At 44.1% G+C, this 26,834-nt stretch overlaps 9 non-coding genes and 1 pseudogene across 10 annotated transcripts in view; 6 read left to right on the forward strand and 4 right to left on the reverse strand.

The window, feature by feature from the left end:
* Positions 1-26,834, forward strand: part of LOC148642866 (uncharacterized) — a 137,561-nt pseudogene that overhangs the window by 1,830 nt on the left and 108,897 nt on the right. The gene's annotated exons all lie outside the window — the stretch shown is intronic.
* Positions 7,221-7,362, reverse strand: LOC148642867 (U4 spliceosomal RNA). Its single transcript, XR_015929460.1, has one exon. It is a non-coding gene; the product is annotated as a U4 spliceosomal RNA (small nuclear RNA).
* LOC148642868 (U4 spliceosomal RNA) lies at positions 10,695-10,836 on the reverse strand. The gene has a single exon (XR_015929404.1). It is a non-coding gene; the product is annotated as a U4 spliceosomal RNA (small nuclear RNA).
* Positions 11,490-11,561, forward strand: trnag-ucc (transfer RNA glycine (anticodon UCC)). The gene has a single exon. It is a non-coding gene; the product is annotated as a tRNA-Gly (tRNA).
* trnan-guu (transfer RNA asparagine (anticodon GUU)) lies at positions 12,441-12,514 on the forward strand. Its single transcript has one exon. It is a non-coding gene; the product is annotated as a tRNA-Asn (tRNA).
* trnas-uga (transfer RNA serine (anticodon UGA)) lies at positions 14,047-14,128 on the forward strand. Its single transcript has one exon. It is a non-coding gene; the product is annotated as a tRNA-Ser (tRNA).
* On the reverse strand, positions 15,690-15,762 carry trnar-ucg (transfer RNA arginine (anticodon UCG)). The gene has a single exon. It is a non-coding gene; the product is annotated as a tRNA-Arg (tRNA).
* On the forward strand, positions 16,903-16,976 carry trnan-guu (transfer RNA asparagine (anticodon GUU)). Its single transcript has one exon. It is a non-coding gene; the product is annotated as a tRNA-Asn (tRNA).
* On the reverse strand, positions 23,993-24,134 carry LOC148642874 (U4 spliceosomal RNA). The gene has a single exon (XR_015929462.1). It is a non-coding gene; the product is annotated as a U4 spliceosomal RNA (small nuclear RNA).
* trnad-guc (transfer RNA aspartic acid (anticodon GUC)) lies at positions 24,860-24,930 on the forward strand. Its single transcript has one exon. It is a non-coding gene; the product is annotated as a tRNA-Asp (tRNA).

Here is a 26,834-nt window from a genome sequence, read left to right on the forward strand (position 1 = left end):
CCCCTCCACCCCACACGTCTGGTCGCTGTGGATGATGTGGGGGAGGGCGGTTCTCAGTCTGCCGGTCAGGAGCTTGGACAGGATCTTTACGTCCACGCAGAGCATCGTGATCGGCCTCCAGTTTTTGAGGTCGGCGGCGTCTCCTCCCTTGAAGAGCAGGGAGATGACACCCTCCCTCATGGTGTCTCCGAGTTTCCCCCGGCGGAAGATCTCCTGCGCCACTTCCACCAGATCTGCCACCAGGGTGTCCCAGAAGCAGGTGTAGAATTCCTTGGGGAGTCCGTCCGGCCCCGGCACCTTGACATTCTCCATGGACAAGAGCGCCGCCTTCAGCTCCTCGGCCGTGATCGGACCCTCCAAGTCCTCCCTCACCTCCTCCGGTACTCGTGCCGTTAGCCCCTCCAGAAAAGCGTCGCCTGCCTCCACCTCTGTCTGCTTTTCTGAAAAGAGCTCCGTGTAGAAAGCAGTGGCCGCCTCTACTTTGTCGCTCTCGTCCAGCACTTCCTCTCCATCTCCCCGTCTCAGGCTGTGGATCACCCTCTTTTTCTGGGCTCCCCGGACCTGGTTGAAGAAATAGGAGGAACAGGTTTCATTATTTTCATAATGCTCCCTTTGTGCCTTGACCAGGAAAGCCCTGGCTTTCTCCGTGTGCAGTCTGTGGAGCCTCTCCTTCAGGTCCCGTGCCAGGGCTGAATTGAAGGCTCCTCCCCCGTTAGCCGAGCTGTACTCCTCCTCGAGGTACCTCTGGAGTCGTGCAGCTTCCTTCCTCTCCCTGGACGCCTTCCGTCTGCAGTACGTCTGCGCCAGGGTTCGGGTCCTGTCCTTCACCGACTCCCACCATTCCACCACGGAGCTGTAGCCGTCTCTCAGATCGCCCCAGCTCGCGTAGTCTTTCCGGAACAGTGCCCTGAAGTCGTCTTCCTCCAGTATCTCCCGGTTCAGCTTCCAGTACCCACGACCGAATGCCGGCAGGCTGGTGTTAGCCACCACCGTCAAGCGCTCGTGGTCGGAATACCACGCCGGGGACACCGTCGCCGACTCCAGGGAGCAGGTCGTGTGCAGGAAGATGTAGTCCAGGCGGCTGCACACTCCCCGGGAGTTTTTCCAGGTCGTTCCGGCGTCGTTAGGGCGGCACCGTCTGAAGCCGTCTACCAGGGAGAACTGCTTGAGTAGCGACTCCAGCTCTGCCGAGCTAGCGTCGCTCCCCTTCTCCCGGTCGACGTTGAAGTCCCCGCCGAGCACCACCTGTCTGTTGGTGGTGCAGCAGCTGGCCAGGTCAGCAAACACTTCCTTCCGAAAAAAGGGTTCCGTCGGAGCATAGACGTTAATCGCTCTCAACTTCTGCCCCCTCCAGTCGATGTCTGCGACCAGGATCCAGCCCTGCACCACCGAGAAGGAGGAAACCAGCGTCATCTCTGGGTTTCCGAGGAGGATTCCCACTCCGGAAGAGTGGACCCCTCCTACGCTCCAGCATGATTCTCCCTTCGTCCATTCCCTGGTGAATGTCAGCTTGTCGCTTTCATCCTTCAGGTGGACCTCCTGTAAGAAACAAACTGAGAAAGACTTTGAGGCCAGATCATGAAAGACTCCCCGTCTTTTCACCGGGTCTCTCAGCCCTCTCACGTTGGTTGTTAGGAAGGTTAGTTTCACAGTAATGATTAAAACTAGTGAAAGTTAAACCTCCTCTCTGTACTTACAGTAGAAACTTGGGAGTCTACATCTTGGCACTGTTTAGCCTAGATGTAACTCCTCTCATTCGGGTCCTGGGGGGAATATGCTGGGCTCCTTCCAGGTTTCGCTGGGGACTAATAAGTAAACATGCTGGACAGGTCCAGCCCTACCATCAGTCCGGGCTCCAGGGCGGCTTCGAAATAATCCTCGTCGTCCTCGAGGATACTCTCCGCCACCGCTTCGGGAAGGCTCCTTTCTTCCCTTTTTCCGGGAGTTTCGGGGGCCTCCAATTTCTCCTGGGCCTCGGGGGAGGGGGGCTCCAATTCCTGGGCTGCCTCTACCTGTTGTTCCTGGGCCTCGGGGGAGGGGGTTCCGACTTCCTGTGCTGCCCCTTCCTGTTGTCCCTGGGCCTCGGGGGAGGGGGTTACCTCTTCCTGGGCTGCCTCCTCCTTTTGTCCGTGGGACTCGGGGGAGGGGGGTTCCGTTTCCTGGGCCTCGGGGGGGAGGGTTTCCATTTCCTGAAGCGCCTCCTCCGGTTGTTCCTGGGCCTCGAGGGAAGAAAGTTCTGTTTCCTCTAGGACGAGGAAACGGTTTTCCCTTACCACTCTCTTTTTATGTCCTTCCGAAGGTGGATCCGCCCTGGGTCTCTTCTCCCGCTTTCGCTTTCCCTTTTTGCTGGGAGTTATGCAGGGCCCTTCCTCCGGTCGGCCATCTTGTCCCTCTTCCTGGCGGCCATCTTGTGGCACCGATGCGGCTGGGGGTGTGGCCTCGGCAGTTTCGGTTCTCAGCGGGGGAGGTGCGGGTTCTTTGTTCTCAGCCCTCTCCCTTTGTCTGGAGACCGGTTTCTGCCTGCCGGCTTCCACCACCTGCGCAAACGAAGGTTTGCTTACCTTGCATTGGCGAAGGAGGTGTCCCTCGGCGCCGCATCCGTCGCACTTTTTGGCTGCCCGGCAGGTTTTTGCCAGGTGCCCGTCCTCATTGCAGTTGTGACATCTGACGATGTCGCATGTGTTTGTCTTGTGGCCGGACTGTCTGCACTTGCTGCAAAAATCCGGCATCCTGGGGTAGTAGAGGTACCCCCTGTCGGCTCCGATGTTGAAGCGAGCCGGGGGGTGCTGGAAGCCGTCGACGCCTTCTGGGTCCTCTTTCAGGAGGACTCGGTACTGGCGTTTGCCGTACCAGACGCCTTCGTCCCTGACCTCTGTCGGTTTTCCCACCACGGTTACATACCTCCTTAGGTACGCTGTTACCCGTTCCGCTGGTACGTAGGGATTGTATGTGCAAACCGTAATGGTCCTCTGATTCGTCTTCCTCATAGGCTCCGGCCTGAAATCAGAGAAACCAGGGTGCTTACCTTTCTCCCTGATCAGTCTCGTTGCCTTTTCGTACGATGCGTCCGTAGCCATGTAGGCCTCCATGTATCTCTCTGCGTTGTTGTCCTGGAGGCAGTAGAGATCTCCGGCCACCAACTGCAAGATCCCTCGCAGGAAGGTCATAAAGAAGGCCTTTGCAGTCGGCATCGGCTCTGTCTTCTTTGTCCAGTGGAACCGGATCAGTGTCCTCTTGTCTGCCATCTCTGAGGGAGAAAGAGGGAAAAAAAAGGAGGGAAAGAGAGAGAGCAAAAAAGAGCTAAAGGAGCAGCGAGGGAGCCCTGGCCTTTGTCCTTGTGGGCAAAGCCCAGCTAGGTGGAGGCGCAGGAGGAGAGAGAGAGAGAAGAGCGGAAAGTGCTTCCGGGTCTCAAGGAAGAAAGCAAACACCGCGGGCAGGCCACGTGTACCTGCTCCCAGCCAAGAGGCCAAGGAGGCAGAGAAAGCGAGAGAGAGAGGGAGCGGATAGCGCTTCCGAGTCTCGAGGTGGAAAGCAAGCACCGCGGGCAGGCCACGTGTACCTACTCCCAGCCAAGAGGCCAAGGAGGCAGAGAGAGAGGGAGAGACAGAGAGCGAGAGAGAGAGGGAGAGGATAGTGCTTCCGAGTCTCAAGGAAGAAAGCAAGCACCGCGGGCAGGCCACGTGTACCCACTTCCAGCCAAGAGGCCAAGGAGGCAGAGCAAGAGAAAGGGGGAGGGGAGAGGAGAGAGCAGAGAGAGAGAACGTTGCTGCCGGATCCCACCCAGCTCAGCTGCTGCTTGGCCTTAACCCCCTAGGCTCAACCTAGAGCGATACCAGCCTCACAGGCTCACACAGGCTCACACTACGATACTGCCACTGCGCAAAGCTGACGGTTGCCAGGCAACCGCGGGGATCCTATGGAAATCGTTATCGATTGTCTCATGGCATGTCGTTGCGGAAACGCTTCATATTTGTCGTCTTCTTCTTCTTCTAGCTTGAGGTTTTGAAGAATTTCATGACAGACAAGGGCTCCGTCGGGAACAAAGGGCGTTGTGAGAAAACCGTTGCTTATTTTCAGCAGCAGAAATACAACCCTTTAAATACAAGATGACAGAACAATGACGAATGGCATGCCGGGAGGAACTCATGCACTACAGAGAAAAGGGGGCGGGCACGTACAGTTCACATTCAAGCCACAAGTACTCTTCTCGGATGTTACACAAACAAATCCTAACGTCTTGAAAGCATTGCAGCATGTTTGTGTCCCACTTCCCGTGGCTGCAGGATGACTGACACGAACGGACAAACACAATCTGTGGCGTTTAGCGTGACATAGTCTTGCAGGCATCGTGCTGTCTCACTGCAATACTATACCGCTAGAGGAAACAGTCCATCTGGCCATGAAACTCATTTGAACGTCTAGCTACAGCAACTAACAATATCATGATTTATTCAGGATGTGTGGAATCAGCACGTCCCGGAGACAGCTTCCAAAATCGTGAGCATTCTCTGGTGGTGTCCTGCAGGGTGCCTGTGGGCGTGCGTTGGTGGTATAGTGGTGAGCATAGCTGCCTTCCAAGCAGAAAAATGTTTTCAAATGCTGTCATGAGCCTTGGATTGTGACTAGCAAAGCGAAGCCTTTTGAAAGAGCTAAAGCACTGCAAAACGGAATTGAAAGAGAATCTTACAGGGGATTCTGAGCGGTGTCTGCAAACATGCAGTCCGATACGGGTGCTGAAAGCTTGAGCTACTCTCAATGTCATGCTGCCTTTCCCCGGAGTAAATCTGTTACATTGAAAGAATGCTTCTGGCAGGTTCAAAAAGGGACCCTTGTTAATTGGAGAAATCAATGATTTCGAATGAATTCTGTATGCGTTAAAAGACAGCTATACACAGAAAACATGCAGGACACTGCTCATGATGTTTCCCGAGCCGAAACACAGTGCGTTTTTCCAAGCCATCTGACAAAGCCCGCCCACTGAAAACTGCAGCAGATCGTGTAAAGACGTTCAACTTTGTAACTACTGCACGCACAGGAAGAACCAGGGAAAATCTGATCATGTTTCTCTATAACAACAATAAAAAAAAAACATTATTTTACATATCACCTTTATGTGCAATAAAATTTATGCGCAAAGAAATTTAAAATAGTCTTCTTTAGGTGTGAGGGTAGGAGTGGATCACAGCAGGCATAATTGGCAAATTAGGAAAACAAAGAACTGGACAGGCGAGACATTTATCCAGAGAGCGAGTGATCAGAAAAAGGAACAGCTGTTACACCTAGGTTTTACGCTCTCACTCTGTTGAATGAATGAAAGCATTTTTTTAAAAACGCGTTTGCGTTTGTCTGGGTATTTACTTTGTAATCTGTGGTTTACATCTACTGTATTGTTTTGAGATGCCACTTTTAAAGGTGATATGTAAAATAAAGTTTTTTTATTATTGTTATAGAGAAACATGATCAGATTTTCCCTGGTTCAGAAAAAAGACGATTAAAATCTGTAATCTTTTCACTTGTATGTCATCGGAAAATACAATCAGTTTCTGCTTTGTGTAAGGATGGTGTCAAAAAGTAATCTAAGTGGTGAGAAAGCTGTGCTCCTCAAAGCGCTTTACAGGATAAAAACAATAACAACAATAGTGGCTGGGCAAACGATTTTTTTCTATAGAAATACAAAATGAGATACTGTATAATGATGTGCATGAACAAAGTTATACTGCAATTTTCCTTAGATACGCGATTAAAAAAAATAAACATTTTTGAATCCCTGGCGGAACATATTCCATAAGAGTCAGCGCTTTTATACAGTATATCGCCTTTAAACACATATATTTAAACACGCGTTTACGATTTAAATCAAAACGCGATTCAAATCAATATAAATGTTTATTTTGTAACGCATAGGTGACTATTCATTGTTATTAAAAAGACTTAAATTCGATCATGTTGTGATATTTAGAAATATAAATTTGTTTGGTGCGAGTGAGGTTTTATTTAATCTCTGACCAAGGGAAACGTTTAATTTTTTCAAAGAAATGTTTGTTAAAAAATAAAGTCATAGTTCCATGGGATTCAATCACAGACCATGTGACATGGAAGTCAGGAACCTAACCCACAGCACCACCAGACAGTCGCATGCTGAGGGCTGAAAACTACAGAAACATTATCGACAATGTACAAATTTGATAAAGCTATAAAATAATGTAATTAGGCACAGAAGAAGTTTACAGCACAGTACAATAATAAATGCTGACCATGAGTTTAGAAGCATAAATTACCTTACACTCAATTTAAACACAAGCTTTCTTTAGCCCTCTAAGCTGGTTCATACAGAAATGTAGAGATCCAGGCTCAGAACACACAGCTTCATTAGCGAATACATATGCAGGACAAGTGGAGAAGACGTTTTACAGTGGATGGATTTTTAGAAACATCCCATCAGTGACATCACTGAAGTCAACTCCTAGGTAACTGTCGTGTGGATAGTTTCACAAGAATCAGACAAAGGTTTAAGCATCGCTTGTTCTAGATAAAACTGCAAAAAAAAAACAACAACCCATAATGTACTTCTTTGCGGCTCTGTTTGCCCAAATCATATATTCACAACGTGAAATTAGAAAATAATATTACGTAACCAAAATTCGCAATATGGAAACAGAACCTGTGCAATTGTTGACAGATTATGTACTTGTAACATTTTTACAAGACGAACTACAACATTTAAAAAATGACTTGTATGTACTTGATATCTCTAATCAATCCACTGCACTGCATTAAAACAAAACGAAAACTAAAACGCCCTGGGCATACCGTTTCGCGCTTCTGTAAATCAAGTTAAAAATATCTCAAGACCGATACTGGTCATAATGAAACCATCTTTCGTGTATGTTTTCTTTAAAGTACCGAGACCAGCCATATACTGTATATATACCATATACAGTAAGTACAGACGTTTAAAAAGCTCCACTCATGCCGACGATGCAGCATGAAGAAGCGCAACCTAACGTTTGACAGACAAAAGCCGGGCGCCGCGACGAGCAATATGAAATCAAACTGACAGCACACGGCGTTTCGCCCTGACTCAAAAGTGATCTCGACAGACGCTGTTCTCTGCATAAAGCTGAAAGAGCTAAAGAGCGTTTCTGTTGAGACGTAACAAGCTCGTTTCTTTCTACCATGATGTCACCATGACCAAATCTGTCTTTAAACACCTTGCTCAGTCTCTGACGAGACTGTCAAAATTTGCTTTCGCCGATTGTATTGCAAACCGGCGGAAGCGGGGTATTGGGAAAAGTTTTCAACTAGCAATAATCGCGCCTCGGCTAAACCTCACAGGTTACGATACTGCCACTGCGCAAAGCTGACGGTTGCCAGGCAACCGCGGGGATCCTATGGAAATCGTTATCGATCGTCTCATGGCATGTCGTTGCGGTAACGTTTCATATTTGTCGTCTTCTTCTTCTTCTAGCTTGAGGTTTTGAAGAATTTCATGACAGACAAGGGCTCCGTTGGGAACAAAGGGCGTTGTGAGAAAACCGTTGCTTCTTTTTAGCAGCAGAAATACAACCCTTTAAATACAAGATGACAGAACAATGACGAAGGGCATGCCGGGAGGAACTCATGCACTACAGAGGAAAGGGGGCGGGCACGTACAGTTCACATTCAAGCCACAAGTACTCTTCTCGGATGTTGCACAAACAAATCCTAACGTCCTGAAAGCATTGCAGCATGTTTGTGTCCCACTTCCCGTGGCTGCAGGACGACTGACACGAACGGACAAACACAATCTGTGGCGTGTAGCGTGACATAGTCTTGCAGGCATCGTGCTGTCTCACTGCAATACTATACCGCTGGAGGAAACAGTCCATCTGGCCATGAAACTCATTTGAACGTCTAGCTACAGCAACTAAGAATATCATGATTTATTCAGGATGTGTGGAATCAGAACGTCCCGGAGACAGCTTCCGAAATCGTGAGCATTCTCTGGTGGTGTCCTGCAGGCCTCCTGTGGGCGTGCGTTGGTGGTATAGTGGTGAGCATAGCTGCCTTCCAAGCAGAAAAATGTTTTCAAATGCTGTCATGAGCCTTGGATTGTGACTAGCAAAGCGAAGCCTTTTGAAAGAGCTAAAGCACTGCAAAACGGAATTGAAAGAGAATCTTACAGGGGATTCTGAGCGGTGTCTGCAAACATGCAGTCCGATACGGGTGCTGAAAGCTTGAGCTACTCTCAATGTCATGCTGCCTTTCCCTGGAGTAAATCTGTTACATTGAAAGAATGCTTCTGGCAGGTTCAAAAAGGGACCCTTGTTAATTGGAGAAATCAATGATTTCGAATGAATTCTGTATGCGTTAAAAGACAGCTATACACAGAAAACATGCAGGACACTGCTCATGATGTTTCCCGAGCCGAAACACAGTGCGTTTTTCCAAGCCATCTGACAAAGCCCGCCCACTGAAAACTGCAGCAGATCGTGTAAAGACGTTCAACTTTGTAACTACTGCACGCACAGGAAGAACCAGGGAAAATCTGATCATGTTTCTCTATAACAACAATAAAAAAAAACATTATTTTACATATCACCTTTATGTGCAATAAAATTTATGCGCAAAGAAATTTAAAATAGTCTTCTTTAGGTGTGAGGGTAGGAGTGGATCACAGCAGGCATAATTGGCAAATTAGGAAAACAAAGAACTGGACAGGCGAGACATTTATCCAGAGAGCGAGTGATCAGAAAAAGGAACAGCTGTTACACCCAGGTTTTACGCTCTCTCTCTGTTGAATGAATGAAAGCATTTTATTAAAAACGCGTTTGCGTTTGTCTGGGTATTTACTTTGTAATCTGTGGTTTACATCTACTGTATTGTTTTGAGATGCCACTTTTAAAGGTGATATGTAAAATAAAGTTTTTTTATTATTGTTATAGAGAAACATGATCAGATTTTCCCTGGTTCAGAAAAAAGACGATTAAAATCTGTAATCTTTTCACTTGTATGTCATTGGAAAATACAATCAGTTTCTGCTTTGTGTAAGGATGGTGTCAAAAAGTAATCTAAGTGGTGAGAAAGCTGTGCTCCTCAAAGCGCTTTACAGGATAAAAACAATAACAACAATAGTGGCTGGGCAAACGATTTTTTTCTATAGAAATACAAAATGAGATACTGTATAATGATGTGCATGAACAAAGTTATACTGCAATTTTCCTTAGATACGCGATTAAAAAAATAAAAATTTTTGAATCCCTGGCGGAACACATTCCATAAGAGTCAGCGCTTTTATACAGTATATCGCCTTTAAACACATATATTTAAACACGCGTTTACGATTTAAATCAAAACGCGATTCAAATCAATATAAATGTTTATTTTGTAACGCATAGGTGACTATTCATTGTTATTAAAAAGACTTAAATTCGATCATGTTGTGATATTTAGAAATATAAATTTGTTTGGTGCGAGTGAGGTTTTATTTAATCTCTGACCAAGGGAAACGTTTAATTTTTTCAAAGAAATGTTTGTTAAAAAATAAAGTCATAGTTCCATGGGATTCAATCACAGACCATGTGACATGGAAGTCAGGAACCTAACCCACAGCACCACCAAACAGTCGCATGCTAAGGGCTGAAAACTACAGAAACATTATCGACAATGTACAAATTTGATAAAGCTATAAAATAATGTAATTAGGCACAGAAGAAGTTTACAGCACAGTACAATAATAAATGCTGACCATGAGTTTAGAAGCATAAATTACCTTACACTCAATTTAAACACAAGCTGTCTTTAGCCCTCTAAGCTGGTTCATACAGAAATGTAGAGATCCAGGCTCAGAACACACAGCTTCATTAGCGAATACATATGCAGGACAAGTGGAGAAGACGTTTTACAGTGGATGGATTTTTAGAAACATCCCATCAGTGACATCACTGAAGTCAACTCCTAGGTAACTGTCGTGTGGATAGTTTCACAAGAATCAGACAAAGGTTTAAGCATCGCTTGTTCTAGATAAAACTGCAAAAAAAAAAACAACAACCCATAATGTACTTCTTTGCGGCTCTGTTTGCCCAAATCATATATTCACAACGTGAAATTAGAAAATAATATTACGTAACCAAAATTCGCAATATGGAAACAGAACCTGTGTAATTGTTGACAGATTATGTACTTGTAACATTTTTACAAGACGAACTACAACATTTAAAAAATGACTTGTATGTACTTGATATCTCTAATCAATCCACTGCACTGCATTAAAACAAAACGAAAACTAAAACGCCCTGGGCATACCGTTTCGCGCTTCTGTAAATCAAGTTAAAAATATCTCAAGACCGATACTTGTCATAATGAAACCATCTTTCGTGTATGTTTTCTTTAAAGTACCGAGACCAGCCATATACTGTATATATACCATATACAGTAAGTACAGACGTTTAAAAAGCTCCACTCATGCCGACAATGCAGCATGAAGAACCGCAACCTAACGTTTGACAGACAAAAGCCGGGCGCCGCTACGAGCAATATGAAATCAAACTGACAGCACACGGCGTTTCGCGCTGACTCAAAAGTGATCTCGACAGACGCTGTTCTCTGCATAACGCTGAAAGAGCTAAAGAGCGTTTCTGTTGAGACGTAACAAGCTCGTTTCTTTCTACCATGATGTCACCATGACCAAATCTGTCTTTAAACACCTTGCTCAGTCTCTGACGAGACTGTCAAAAATTGCTTTCGCCGATTGTATTGCAAACCGGCGGAAGCGGGGTATTGGGAAAAGTTTTCAACTAGCAATAATCGCGCCTCGGCTAAACCTCACAGGCTACGATACTGCCACTGCGCAAAGCTGACGGTTGCCAGGCAACCGCGGGGATCCTATGGAAATCGTTATCGATCGTCTCATGGCATGTCGTTGCGGTAACGCTTCATATTTGTCGTCTTCTTCTTCTTCTAGCTTGAGGTTTTGAAGAATTTCATGACAGACAAGGGCTCCGTTGGGAACAAAGGGCGTTGTGAGAAAACCGTTGCTTCTTTTTAGCAGCAGAAATACAACCCTTTAAATACAAGATGACAGAACAATGACGAAGGGCGTGCCGGGAGGAACTCATGCACTACAGAGGAAAGGGGGCGGGCACGTACAGTTCACATTCAAGCCACAAGTACTCTTCTCGGATGTTACACAAACAAATCCTAACGTCTTGAAAGCATTGCAGCATGTTTGTGTCCCACTTCCCGTGGCTGCAGGACGACTGACACGAACGGACAAACACAATCTGTGGCGTTTAGCGTGACATAGTCTTGCAGGCATCGTGCTGTCTCACTGCAATACTATACCGCTAGAGGAAACAGTCCATCTGGCCATGAAACTCATTTGAACGTCTAGCTACAGCAACTAACAATATCATGATTTTTTCAGGATGTGTGGAATCAGCACGTCCCGGAGACAGCTTCCGAAATCGTGAGCATTCTCTGGTGGTGTCCTGCAGGGTTCCTGTGTGTGTGCGTTGGTGGTATAGTGGTGAGCATAGCTGCCTTCCAAGCAGTTGACCTGGGTTCAATTCCCGGCCAACGCAGTGGCGATTGGTTCCAAATGCTGTCATGAGCCTTGGATTGTGACTAGCAAAGCGAAGCCTTTTGAAAGAGCTAAAGCACTGCAAAACGGAATTGAAGGAGAATCTTACAGGGGATTCTGAGCGGTGTCTGCATACACGCAGTCCGATACGGGTGCTGAAAGCTACTCTCAATGTCATGCTGCCTTTCCCCGGAGTAAATCTGTTACATTGAAAGAATGCTTCTGGCAGGTTCAAAAAGGGACCCTTGTTAATTGGAGAAATCAATGATTTCGAATGAATTCTGTATTAAAAGACAGCTATACACAGAAAACATGCAGGACACTGCTCATGATGTTTCCCGAGCCGAAACACAGTGCGTTTTTCCAAGCCATCTGACAAAGCCCGCCCACTGAAAACTGCAGCAGTTGGACATGAAAAGTGCCCGATAAATGCCATTTCTCATCATTTCTCTTGGCGTCAGTTCTGCTATTAAATGGGACGGAGGCAACGGGCTCAGAGAGCAGGTTAAGTGCACACCGAACGCAGATGTGTCCAAGTGTCTGTAAAAGCGCGGTGCTCCGCTGGCGCTGTTCCCTAGTGGCTTAAAGTGCCTGCCTAGTAAGCAGGTGATCCTGGGTCTGAATACCAGCGGTGCCTCTCTCCGTGTCTTGTTGTGCCGAATGTCTCATTTCAGACAAACATGTACAGCTTGGTTCAGTTTAATGCAAGAATTCATTTCCTTTCTGGAATAACTTGTTTTTGAAGAAATCCATACAGCTTGTGAAAGATGAAATCCATTTCTTGGTTGTCAGTGGAAAAAGATTGCCGGCTGCAAGAAGCGCAAGTGATTGTTTTCTTTGACCATAAACCTGCAAATGTAGGGAGCACAAGCGGCTGTCAGTCTCTGTGGCGCAATCGGTTAGCGCGTTTGGCTGTTAACCGAAAGGTTGGTGGTTCAAGCCCACCCAGGGACGCATGTCTCAGTTTTTCCAATGTAAACATCATCACCGCTAAAGAAAATGGCGCAGAAGGCTCCACAGTCGAAACGTTGTGCTTCTTTTCTTCTCTTTTCAGCATGGAGTAAACCTTTGCTTGATCCTTTGCAGCCTACGCATGCTGACACAGCTACCTTTCTCTTAACGCGCCTCAATCATTATACACCAAAACCATCAGCAGAATGTGTCGCCTCTGTGGTGATGTCATTCCTCTGCTTCACAAATGTCCTTAGTGATGGACCATTTCTTTCTGCCATTTTTCCGTAGCGGTTATTGATTGCTCCATCATTTCCCTCATACTTTCCATCCCTAGACTGAGAAAAAAAACAGAAACAGGCTGACAGGACGACAATCAAATTGCAAAAACTCATCAAAGCACTCAATAGAGTATTTGAATCCACAAGTAGCTACGAGCAACCTTGTCCTGGCTTACATGAAAGTCGGAAAATGTCAAAAAGAAAAAGATGGTGGCTTTTTCATATTTGTTCTTTCATTTTTAGTTCGTTGGCTCTTCTGTCCATTGTCCTCCTGCCTGGCTCTTGACCTGTGACTGTCTGAACGCACACCTTAGACTTTCAGGCGGGGGATTTGTCCTGAGCCTCTGTGAAAGACCCACCCACCCCCATAAATAACTGCTCTAGAAACACATGAATGCAAAACTAAACCACAGCTTAAAGAGGAGCTCCAACTCAGTGCCATACTAATGTAAACGAAGTAATACTAAGACATGTTCTTATGGATTTGTCTTACCTTCAGATATGTAATTGGATTTCAGGATTAACTTCCTCATTCAATGTAGTGGTGATTCTTTGCCTGGTCAGTACCTGGGTGGGAGACCTCCAGCGAACAATTAAGCTTGCTGCTGGAAGTGGTGTTAAGAGACTCTTAGGATCTTCAAGAGGTCTCTGTCCAATAGCACTAGTTGCCTTAGAGCTGGCTCAAACATTGCTCAAGAGTCTACCTTTCACAGATGCGCAAAGATGAATGATGGGGGTGCACGCTTCAAGGAGCCTTCCAACTGTAGGGACCGATTAGAGACGATCCGTAGCATGTGTTCGTTTCCATATACGCCCCGTGTCTCAACGGTAGGACAGAGTCAAATACTGCCTCGACACGTAACAGCGTTATATTAAACCGCAGGACTTGAGGGCTGTTTTGTTTGAATGTTCAAGGCATTGGTAAGAGCGTAGGTCAAGGGCCATTGGTGCATCTCCTGTAACTGGAGCAAAAATGCTATTCAAAGTGCAGTGACTAAAATCGTCGTCCACATGTCTCCGTTGTTGATTGCTTTCTGTCTAAGAACGTTCTGTTTTCATGTCCGAACGGGGAGACTTTATCATTCCAACTTGAAGCCACCCTTAAGTCCTCTGAGGTGTGTGTGTGTGTGCTTGCACGTATGGCGTAAAAGGTTTCTTAAACGGAGAGCGAACTTGAAAAAAGTTGCCTCCGCTGCCGCCGCCTCGCACTCCCTGTTCGATTGTAGCAAGAAGGCAGCGGCCGCGGCGCTCGCTGTAATCGTGGCCGAGTGGTTAAGGTGACAGACTTGAAATCCGTTGGGGTCTCCCCGCGCCGGTTCAAATCCTGCCGACTAAGGCGTCCTTTGCATTTGGTTGCGTGCGTGCGTGTAAAAGGACCAGCGCCGTTTCGTTTTCGCTGGGACCTTTAACACTCTAAATCGCCTGGACCCGCAGCCTGTGAAATCGATTCTTCGGCACCCACGAAGGACGCTTTGCCGCTGGACACAGATACCGATGCTTTTCTGCAACGAGCTTTCCAGCTGAATTTTCTCGGCAGCTCCGTACTAAACCTGTTCTCCATTGCAACATAGCGGAGGCTCATCACGTCTATAGCAAGGCTGTGTAGGACCGCATATGCCACAGTGACTTGTACACAGACCACATGAAAGGCAAGCAAAATACACTTTTAAAATTCCAAAGACTCACAAGGTCAGAGGAACAGCGATGACCTGAACAGATCTGTTACAGAAGTCTAGGTTGACCTTTTTAGAGCTGTAATTGCATTTTTGTTTAATAGAAGATCAAATCTACTCGCATGTACCAGCACCTTACAGTTTATTGATGTTAATTCTGTTTAAGTAATAAGATTGCTAACGATGTTGGACTTTAGCCGGTGTTTTTTAGAACAAATTGCTTACACTTCTGTAAGGAATACGCAGTACGTGCCTTTGTCAGTCATTGCTCACCATACCTGTAACTTTCTTATCTAACTCACTTCCTCAAATGGTGAAGGTCCACAAACATAAATGAAAAAAAAAACCCTTGATGTAGATGAGGTGCACAAAAAAGCAGCCCCTGATAGTGTATAACACATTTATACTATTGCAGAGACACATGTAACATATATATATATACTGTATATATATATGAAACAGAAATAGAAACAGAAACAGGAATCGCTTACTCACCTGGAGAATCTCTGTAGGAATATCTAGCATTTATCAATGGAAATAAAAGCTGCTTTAATACAGTGCATGTTCAAACTCAAACCCTCAGCTGCTGTTCTTGTTTGTTTTGGGACAAATTGCAACTGAGCATCGCATGAGCCGTTACATACCCTTATCTGTTAGGGAATTTCAAGGGAGGAGTTAGGTCAGAATGGGTAGGCTGCAAAACAACAAGTAAAGATTTATATTCCAAGATGAAACGTTGTGGCGGTTTTCTTATCTTTTCAGCATGGACTAAACTTTTACGTGTTCCTTATATGCTATATGTGTATATATTAGCACCAATGTCGTTCTTAAAAACTAACATGAAATTGTCAGGGACATTCAGCTATATACAAAGACGAGACAGACAAAGTAATAATTCTGTATTAACGTGGCCTACATATTGACGCAATGATCGAACTAACTGACATGTTCTGATTCAGATCCCCTGCAGTTCATGCCAATTAGAACAATAGCAATGCTGAGTCCTCCCCACCCTACCGAGCACAAATTCAGCTGCTCTCCAGTTCTGTTCTGCATGTTTTTTCATTGCAATTGAGCTCGGAGCTGGAGATGATCTCCATACAGTTCTGTGTTCACTAGCCCGCACTTGCGTGCTAATTTACGGGTTGTGGCAAATGCTTTTCTATAGTTCATATACATGACGGCAACCTGTTACCGAGGAACCTGAGAGGTTTAAAAGCCTCACGAGCCAGGCAGGACTCGAACCCACAATCTTCTGATCCGAAGTCAAACGCGTTATCCATTACGCCACTGGCCCATAGAACATGCGCTTGCACTCCACCACAGAGAGCTCTACACTGCTACTAGTAGTACACTTCCCCATCTAAATTTTCACAGCAAGAAACTTGTGTTTCCTACTATTTTTATCAGGTTTAAAATATCATCTCCTTAAAACAGAAAAAGTGTTGATGTGTCGTGCTGAAATTCCGATTGATTTTGAATTCAAAGAAAAAAGGTTTTCTTCCAAAACACCATGAAATTGTCACATCTTGCAGACAATAGGTGTATTCCATGTTGAAAAGAGAAGAAAGAAAACCATGGAGCCTTTTACAGGTGTGAGAAGACCTCACAGTCGAAACGCTGTTTCCGTTCTTCTCTTTTCAGCATGCAATAAACCTATTGCTTGTTCCTATGCAGCCGAGGCATGCTGACGTAGCTACCCAGCTGAACATCTTGCAGACTCTACAGTACTTCTCTCCTGTAGAAGTAAAGCAGGGCTTGCTGGGTGAGCTTTTGCTCCGGTAAATTAGGTCACGTGTCATGTTAAATCACTTCTTCTAAACACAACATTTAGTGGTGCTAGCTTTCCCCATTAAAAAAAAGAGACATTTCCCTTACAGTACATGACATATCGTTTTTATTCTATGAATAAGTATAGAAATTAAACAAAAGAAAAAATGGTGTCGCCAAAGAATGCACAGCTTGGACATGAAAAGTGCCCGATAAATGCCATTTCTCATCATTTCTCTTGGCGTCAGTTCTGCTATTAAATGGGACGGAGGCAACGGGCTCAGAGAGCAGGTTAAGTGCACACCGAACGCAGATGTGTCCAAGTGTCTGTAAAAGCGCGGTGCTCCGCTGGCGCTGTTCCCTAGTGGCTTAAAGTGCCCGCCTAGTAAGCAGGCGATCCTGGGTCTGAATACCAGCGGTGCCTCTCTCCGTGTCTTGTTGTGCCGAATGTATCATTTCAGACAAACATGTACAGCTTGGTTCAGTTTAATGCAAGAATTCATTTCCTTTCTGGAATAACTTGTTTTTGAAGAAATCCATACAGCTTGTGAAAGATGAAATCCATTTCTTGGTTGTCAGTGGAAAAAGATTGCCGGCTGCAAGAAGCGCAAGTGATTGTTTTCTTTGACCATAAACCTGCAAATGTAGGGAGCACAAGCGGCTGTCAGTCTCTGTGGCGCAATCGGTTAGCGCGTTCGGCTGTTAACCCAAAGGTTGGTGGTTCAAGCCCACCCAGGGACGCATGTCTTAGTTTTTCCAATGTAAACATCATCACAGCTAAAGAAGATGGCGCAGAAGGCTCCACAGTCGGAACGTTGTGCTTCTTTTCTTCTCTTTTCAGCATGGAGTAAACCTTTGCTTGATCCTTTGCAGCCTAAGCATGCTGACGCAGCTACCTTTCTCTTAACGCGCCTCAATCATTATTCACCAAAACGATCAGCAGAATAAGTCACTTTGTGGTGATGTCACTCCTCTGCTTCACAAATGTCCTTAGTGACGGGCCATTTCTTTCTGCCATTTTTACGGAGCGGTTATGGATTGCTCCATCATTTCCCTCTTACTTTCCATCACTAGATTGAAAAAAAAACAGAAAAAGGCTGACAGGACGACAATCAAATTGCAAAAACTCATCAAAGCACTCGATAGAGTATTTGAATCCACAAGTAGCTACAGATGCAGCCATTCAAAATGGGTGAGGTATTTCACGGCATACCGCGACACGCCCACCAGGGTATCACGCGGTATCACGTGTGTCACGTGACTAGCTATCCGGCGTCGCCTTGTAAAACCGCCAGGGGGAGCTTAACCTCTCATGTACAGCATTCGAGCCTTTAATTTTGAACTGTGTATCACAGCATGTTAATCATCAGTCATTCAAATGTTGGTATATTTTATGAAAGCAAGATTGCTCAGTTGGACAAAAGTACACAACCTACCTTTATCAGAAATATTTATGCATCAAAGCCTTTACTGAAGATATTACTAATAGTATTAATAATGGATGACTTTGGACAAGCTGTATACTCAAAGTATAATTTCTTTAGCACATTTGTACAAGCACTTGGAATCTGTCCAAGCCATACTTTGTCAGGCATTTTGTTTTACTTCAACGGGGCATAAAAACTTCCTTGCTTTTAACAGGGCGTTTCATAATTTCTACTACGAGAATGATTTAAAATGCGACACCTATCATTCAACTAGAGCTTAAAATATCACAAGGAAAAATACACACCGGTATTCCATTTCTCCCTAAACATTGTAAGCTTCGAAGTCTTTAACTAACGTGATACCGGATACGTCAACAAGCATACTTTTAGAATTTGATTAAAAGGGAATATAATATGGAATCGCGTATCTCAAGAATTTAATAACGGTATGATTATATCCGTGTACTGCGGCAGAACTGTGTAGGGCTGTTTCGCCTGCCTGATCATGCGAGCTGTCTTGTAGCTTACTGGTCTAGGTGCGTGACTACCAACTGGTAGGTTGTGTGTTCGAATCCAGCTGCTGCTGGACTTTTCATTTTTATTTATTTATTTTTTAATCACGTAACATAAACATATTACCGTATGCAAACTGTACTGTATACAGTATGTATATGTATATTTAATGTCTTAACTGTGCCCGTTTAATTGAATTAAAAAAGAAATTATTTAACACGAACATTAAGCTGTTTACATCTTCCGCCTGAGAACAGTCACCCGTTGCTACCCAACGCAGAATGGTGATTGGCTGACACTATCTGACACCAGACACCAGACACCAGGTGTGCTATACCAGGAAGAGGATTTCTTTCTATTCAAAACGTGTATTTTAAAAGTTTAAGAAGTAAAAACCTTACAGCGTACACAGATTTCTAAACTGATCAGGATCGTTATCTTTGTCTTATGCATAATAATGTTCACCGCTCTGTCCAGCAAATTAATAATAAACTTTATTTTATATAGCGTTTTAAACGAATAAGTAATTAGATTGCTCATAAACCTAATCACTTGCTTTTTCTTTTTATTTAGGCTCAGATTTCAACTATAGATCGTATTATTAATAACCATAATAACAACCAACCAACAAAAACAACCATATAAACATAATGGTGGTGCTGGACCTTCCAGTTTTATTTATTTATTTTTTAATCGCGTAACATAAACATATTACCGTATGCAAACTGTACTGTATACAATATGTATATGTATATTTAATGTCTTAACTGTGCCCATTTAAGTATTGAATATTCATATCTAATTTTACCACTGAAGGGAAATCTTAACATAAACATACAGTATATGGCTGGTCTCGGTACTTTAAAGAAAAAAATACACACCAGTATTCCATTTCTCCCTAAACATTGTAAGCTTCGAATGAAACCACTAAATAAAGACATAAATATAGAAATCTTAAGATTTGTTTTATTTAATGTTGGTAGCAGGATGAACTGTCAGAGTGTATATTTTGTCGCAAAGTTGCTACAAGATGTTAACAGTGAAAAAGGTATTTAGAAATGAGTTATTTCAAGATGAAAAAGAAAACATACACGAAACATGGTTTCATTAAGACCAGAATCGGTCTTGAGATATTTTTAACTTGATTTACAGTATTTGAGAGGTATGTCTTAACACCGATACTACAGTGCTTAAGTACTGCTCACGTATATGTTTCTAGGTTTATATTATGCATTTCATACGGTCAAATTACTTTTGAGCAACTAATAAGAAGCGCGAAACGGTATGCGTTTTAGTTTCGTTTTGTGCTGGAACCCGTGGATTGATTAGAGATATCAAGTACATACAAGTCATTTTTTAAATGTTGTAGTTCGTCTTGAAAAAATGTTATGAGTACATCATCTATCAACAATTACACAGGTTCTGTTTCCATATTGCGGATTTTGGTTAGGTACAGTATTATCAAATCCAGTGGCGCTGTGTGTTACTTTACTGAGTCCCAATCTGTGATTGAAACCTGTAAAACCGGTTTAATTCGTCACAGCCAGCACTCTTCAGGTGTGAGGGTCTTCTGCTCAGAATGAAACGCTAAAATGTTTGTGTATATTCTAATGGTAGTGGGGGCAGGGTGTGTGGGAACAGGTTTGTTCTTCACACCTGAAACATTTTCTCTGAAAGGATTTTCTTCGAAGTTTAACCGATCTTGTTACAGCATGTTACAGTTTACTATTATTAACCATATTAATTTTAAGTGCTTAATGTAAAATCTTGTAAAAATATATTTTCATTGTTCAAATATACATTAATATACATTAAGTCTGACTATCATATAATAAGTTAAATACAAAACTAAAGAAAAAATAGGGTTAAATATAATTCAAAATATTTTGCTAACAATGTTAACTGTTTATGAATAATAAAATGTATTAACTAAGGAGTAGGATGGCACAGTTGTTAGTATGTTTTTTGTTTTGTTTCTTTTTCATAAATACAACAGTAGTACCTGATGTCTCAGTGGCTTTCAAAATTAAATTATGCATGTAAACCTGTGAACTAGAAAGATAACTAAGATTTTAATACTAATTAAATGACCGCGGGCACTTCCCACCCCCTCTACATTCTCAGAGTAGAACAGACTAACCTTCTAATGAAAGACGGTCCACCCCCCACGGACAGGAAAAGTGCCCACAGGCACTTAAACTTAATATGGTCAGTAACGGTAAACAGTAACATGGTAAGAAGGAGCACGTACAAACGTTTTCGAAATAACCACATGTAAGACTCTGATCCTAAAAATGTTTAGGGAGAAAGTGGAATACTGGTGTGCTTCCAGAAGAATCAGTATGGCTCAGAGATTAAATAAAACTTCACAGACATTAACGAAGAGCATAACGCGTGTACTGTATACACTGCAAGTACTGTACAACCCAACTCTCTGCAGGAGTGCTGGCTGTGACGAATTGAACCGGTTTCACGGGTATTTTCAAAGTAGGAGGCGAGATTTCCAGCGAAAGACACCCCCTCAAAAACCCAGTAAATACAGTACTTACTAGTTAAAGGCTAGGCTCCCGACTACGGCGAAAGGAACCCTTCTTTCATTAGAAGACAATGAACATATTTTAGCCCTGAATGAATTAATAGCAAACATGGTTTACATAAAAGACATTTTTCCAAGAAAGTTTAGCCTTTGTCACTAATGAAACCACTAAATAAAGACATAAATAGAAAAATCTTAAGATTTTTAAAATACATGACTTTGCTAAAATTTATTTGAAAATAAAAACAATTACAACCGCCAGGGGAAAGAGAGAACAGGGGAGGGATGTTGGTTTTGCATAAGGGGCGGGGCTATGGAAAGTAGGTATGTTTGGGAATGTGTAGTTACATGTTCTGGCTGTTTGTGAATTATCGTTGTTGAGTATGGAGTGTTGAGGTATTGATTTTGTGTAATGCTTTATGTTGAAAATTGAGGTGGATTTTGTTTATGATAAACAGGATAAACTGGGATGGGAGGAAGGTTTGGTTTTGCATAAGGGGCGGGATTATGATAATTCGAGGACTTTGCGAGTGTAAAATGGTTTGATTATTTGATTTTGTATTGTGGTCGTTATCTATGTTTTTGGTTGGTATTATGTTTATATGGTTGTTTTTGTTGGTTGGTTGTTATTATGGTTATTAATAATACGATCTATAGTTGAAATCTGAGCCTAAATAAAAAGAAAAAGCAAGTGATTAGGTTTATGAGCAATCTAATTACTTATTCATTTAAAAAGCTATATAAAATAAAGTTTATTATTAATTTGCTGGACAGAGCGGTGAACATTATTATGCATAAGACAAAGATAACGATCCTGATCAGTTTAGAAATCTGTGTACGCTGTAAGGTTTTTACTTCTTAAACTTTTAAAATACACGTTTTGAATAGAAAGAAATCCTCTTCCTGGTATAGCACACCTGGTGTCTGGTGTCTGGTGTCAGATAGTGTCAGCCAATCACCATTCTGCGTTGGGTAGCAACGGGTGACTGTTCTCAGGCGGAAGATGTAAACAGCTTAATGTTCGTGTTAAATATTTTTTTTAATTCAATTAAACGGGCACAGTTAAGACATTAAATATACATATACATACTGTATACAGTACAGTTTGCATACGGTAATATGTTTATGTTACGCGATTAAAAAATAAATAAATAAAAATGAAAAGTCCAGCAGCAGCTGGATTCAAACACACAACCTGCCAGAAGGTAGTCACGCACCTAGACCAGTAGGCTACAAGAAAGCTCGCATGATCAGGCAGGCGAAACAGCCCTACATAGCTCTGCCGCAGTACACGGATATAATCATACCGTTATTAAATTCTTTAGATACGCGATTCCATATTATATTCCCTTTTAATCAAATTCTAAAAGTATGCTTGTTGACTCCGGTATCACGTTAGTTAAAGACTTCGAAGCTTACAATGTTTAGGGAGAAATGGAATACTGGTGTGTATTTTTTTCTTTAAAGTACCAAGACCAGCTATATACTGTATGTTTACGTTCCAAAATTAATATCGTTTATGGCCTTCACACGCGTTACAGTATGCTCCTATTCTTTTTATGCTCAGCTACTAAGATTTCCCTTCAGTGGTAAAATTCAATATCTACAACGGGCACAGTAAAGACGTTTACAGTAAGTCTTTCTACGACAGACCAACGGACCACGAGTGCCCCTGTCGGTCAACCAATCACGCACCGCGGTATCGCGTGTCATCTTACCTGCGGTACGTGTCTGTACCGCTTACTTTGAATGGCTGCATCTGTACGAGCAACTTTGTCCTGGCTTGCATGAAAGTCGGAAAATGTCAAAAAGAAAAAGATGGTGGCTTTTTCATATTCGTTCTTTTATTTTTAGTTCGTTGGCTCTTCTGTCCATTGTCCTCCTGCCTGGCTCTTGACCTGTGACTGTCTGAACGCACACAGTAAAATTTCATGTGGGGGATTTGTCCTGAGCCTCTGTGAAAGACCCACCCACCCCTATAAATAACTGCTCTAGAAACACATGAATGCAAAACTAAACCACAGCTTAAAGAGGAGCTTGTCATGACTGCCAGGCAGTTAAGACCAACTCATAAGCGATCTAATCAGCACCAGCAGTGGGTGATTATTAACAAACGCCGCCGCACGAGTTAACCCACCTGCACACACTCCACCGTGCGGTGCGCAGTGCTATTTTTACCATCTTTACCTGCTTCCCGCTGCTCGGTATTGAGTCTACTCCTTGAGAGCTCTACCTGGCGTTTTTCCATTACCTCGTTTATTCTGGATATTGGACTCCCCTTCTGCCTTTTCGACTTTGGACCTCGCCTCTCACCTCGGACTGTTTGCCACCAGTGTTCTCCCTGGATTACGACTTACCTTACGCCTCTTGACCACGAAACAAAGCAAAGCAGAGCAAAACAAAACGAACAAACAAAAACCCTCACGTCCCGCACTTGCATATAACGCCGTTACGTGCCCAAGCGGTATTGTATGTCATCCTAGCACTGCACCCCGGGGCGTACGGTATATGGGAACGAGCACACGCCACGAATCGTCTCGAATCACTCCCTACAGCTGTAAGGCGCTTTGAAGCGTGCACCCCCAACATTCTTCTTTGCGCATCTGTGAAAGGTAAACTCTTGAGCAAACTCTGAACCAGCTCTAAGGAAACTAATCCGATTAGACGTTACTTTGACTCATCCTTTAAGGGACCCTTGTTAATTGGAGAAATCAATGATTTCGAATGAATTCTGTATCCGTTAAAAGACAGCTATACACAGAAAACATGCAGGACACTGCTCATGATGTTTCCCGAGCCGAAACACAGTGCGTTTTTCCAAGCCATTTGACAAAGCCCGCCCACTGAAAACTGCAGCAGATCGTGTAAAGGCGTTCAACTTTGTAACTACTGCACGCACAGGAAGCAGAATCAATTCCTCTTTTCAAACTGTCAAAGGTTTGCTGCAGGACATCGCACAATCTCTTTTGAACGGGGACAAACGATTTCTTATGGGGCGCAGTAAGTACAGACGTTTATAAAGCTCCACTCATGCCGACGATGCAGCATGAAGAAGCGCAACCTAACGTTTGACAGACAAAAGCCGGGCGCCGCTACGAGCAATATGAAATCAAACTGACAGCACACGGCGTTTCGCGCTGACTCAAAAGTGATCTCGACAGACGCTGTTCTCTGCATAACGCTGAAAGAGCTAAAGAGCGTTTCTGTTGAAACGTAACAAGCTCGTTTCTTTCTATCATGATGTCACCATGACAAAATCTGTCTTTAAACACCTTGCTCAGTCTCTGACGAGACTGTCAAAAATTGCTTTCGCCGATTGTATTGCAAACCGGCGGAAGTGGGGTATTGGGAAAAGTTTTCAACTAGTAATAATCGCGCCTCGGCTAAACCTCACAGGCTACGATACTGCCACTGCGCAAAGCTGACGGTTGCCAGGCAACCGCGGGGATTCTACGGAAATCGTTATCAATCGTCTCATGGCATGTCGTTGCTGTAACGCTTCATATTTGTCGTCTTCTTCTTCTAGCTTGAGGTTTTGAAGAATTTCATGACAGACAAGGGCTCCGTCGGAAACAAAGGGCGTTGTGAGGAAACCGTTGCTTATTTTCAGCAGCAGGAATACAACCCTTTAAATACAAGATGACAGAACAATGACGAAGGGCATGCCGGGAGGAACTCATGCACTACAGAGGAAAGGGGGCGGGCACGTACAGTTCACATTCAAGCCACAAGTACTCTTCTCGGATGTTGCATAAACAAATCCTAATGTCCTGAAAGCATTGCAGCATGTTTGTGTCCCACTTCCCGTGGTTGCACGACGACTGACACGAACGGACAAACACAATCTGTGGCGTTTAGCGTGACATAGTCTTGCAGGCATCGTGCTGTCTCACTGCAATACTATACCGCTGGAGGAAACAGCCCGGGTTCGATGAGCCTTGGAATGTGACTAGGAAAGTGAAGCCTTTTGAAAGAGGTAAAACACTGCTCAAAGGAACTGAGGGAGAATCTTACAGGGGATTCTGAGCGGTGTCTAAATAAATAAATTCTTCAGCGTCCGCGGATGGCATTTTGCAGCTGGAAACAGATGTCGACGCTTTTTGAACAGAGCACCAAAAAAGCGTCTCTTTTGAAGGTACAGGTATTGAGCATTGGTGGTTCAGTGGAAGAATTCTTGCCTGTCAAGTAAGAGGCTCGGGTTCGATTCCTGGCCAGTGCAGTGGCTTTTGCATGCTCACCACTATACCACCAACACACGCCCACAGGATCCCAGCAGGACACCACCAGAGAATGCTCACGATTTCGGAAGCTGTCTCCGGGACGTTCTGATTCCACACATCCTGAATAAATCATGATATTGTTAGTTGCTGTAGCTAGACGTTCAAATGAGTTTCATGGCCAGATGGACTGTTTCCTCCAGCGGTATAGTATTGCAGTGAGACAGCACGATGCCTGCAAGACTATGTCACGCTAAACGCCACAGATTGTGTTTGTCCGAATATGAACTTTCACAAAATCATGCTAGCAGACAAATGCGCCTCAGAGGACTTAAGGCTGGCTTCAAGTTGGAATGATAAAGTCTCCCCGTCCGGTTAGGAAAAGGGAACTTTGTTAGACAGAAAGAAGGAAGTAACAATAACGGAGAATTGTGTGCAAGGATTTTAGAAGCTGCGCAGCCCTGCAGTTTCAATAGCCCTTTTATTCGTGTTAGATGCTGGAATTGCCTATTTTTGACGCTCTTACGAATGCGATGTCAACGAAAACAGAACAAAGCACAAAAAAACCCTCAAGCCCTGCAGTTGGATAGAATGCCGTTACACGTCCAAGCCGTATTTGACTTCATCCTACCATTGCAACACGGGGCGTATATGGAAACGAACACACGCTACGAATTGTCTCTAATCAGTCCCTACAGTTGTAAGGCGCCTGGAAGCATGCACCCCCATCATTAATCTTTGCGCATCTGTGCAAGGTAAACTCTGGAGCAGTCTTTGAAACGGCTCAAAGGAAACACGTGATTGATTCCATGTGCATCTGGGGTTCATTTCTTATTTACATTTAATTCAAGGGAAAGGCTTGGGTCAGTTTCAGACGGCCTCCAACAGCGAGATTCAAGCGCCCCACCTTCAGCCCAATCTGCGCCACCAGAACGCCAACGGCTCCTCTGCTCTCCGGGGTGCGGTTGTGACCCCGTAACCTAAAGTGTTGGTGGCAGACAAATGGAGACTAACAGGTGACGTCCTAGGACATGACTACATTGTGACACTCGGTGGGGATGGTGACCATTGCTTGGAAAAGAGTGCGAGGCCCCTTTAGAAAAACATTTTGTTAACAGGCATTCTGCCTCAGCCTAAACACCTATAGCTTGAAAAGCGCATGCTATTAGACAGGCACCTCTGCAAGACCTTAAGAGTCTCTTAAACTAGTGATAGTAAGGTGTTCCCAATGGGCGATGTTCGGCTTTCAAATCATCTCTCCTTGGAAGCGCCGAGATGCAGCTGTTTAAGGCTTAGAAGCAGCTGACTGTTTCACTACCTAGCTGATCACTGTCAGTCAGGGAGCTCAGAGGTGAAAAGCCTGTCTGAGAGACAATGCGCCGTCGATCAGTTCAATATGTTCCGTACCAGCTCGGCGCACCTGAGATCATCTTGGTAGCCGTGTAGCTCAGATGAGCGAGAGCGTGTGTGTGTGTACCACCGTGATTGGATGCCGGTCCTTCTCAGGTCACAGTAAACCTTCTGCTGCCTAACTTCCCTTATTTTTGGGGATCCCTTTGAAAAAGCAAAGGAAAAAAAAACTGGCTCTTCATCAGCGTGATCAACCTCACCCAGTGTGGTGCAGTGGCCTAATGGCTAAGGCACTGGCACTCTAAGCCAGGGATTGTGGGTTCGAGTCCCATCTGGGTTGCTCCTGTCCCCTTTTGAGAGTACAAATGTCCTTGCAATTTGCGAAGCTGCAACCCCACCTTACTCAGTGAGCGTCTCTGCTTTTCTCTCACATACAGTTGGGAGAAAAACTTTTGTAAACAGCCCTTCGGAATGATGTGGATTTCTGCATGAATGGCTCCTAACATGTGATCTTATCTTTATCTTAGTCATAATAATCAATAAAGAGAGTCTGATT

This window comes from Lepisosteus platostomus, chromosome 22 (assembly GCF_059453375.1).
Source record: "Lepisosteus platostomus isolate fLepPlt1 chromosome 22, fLepPlt1.hap1, whole genome shotgun sequence".
Taxonomy (NCBI): domain Eukaryota; kingdom Metazoa; phylum Chordata; class Actinopteri; order Semionotiformes; family Lepisosteidae; genus Lepisosteus; species Lepisosteus platostomus.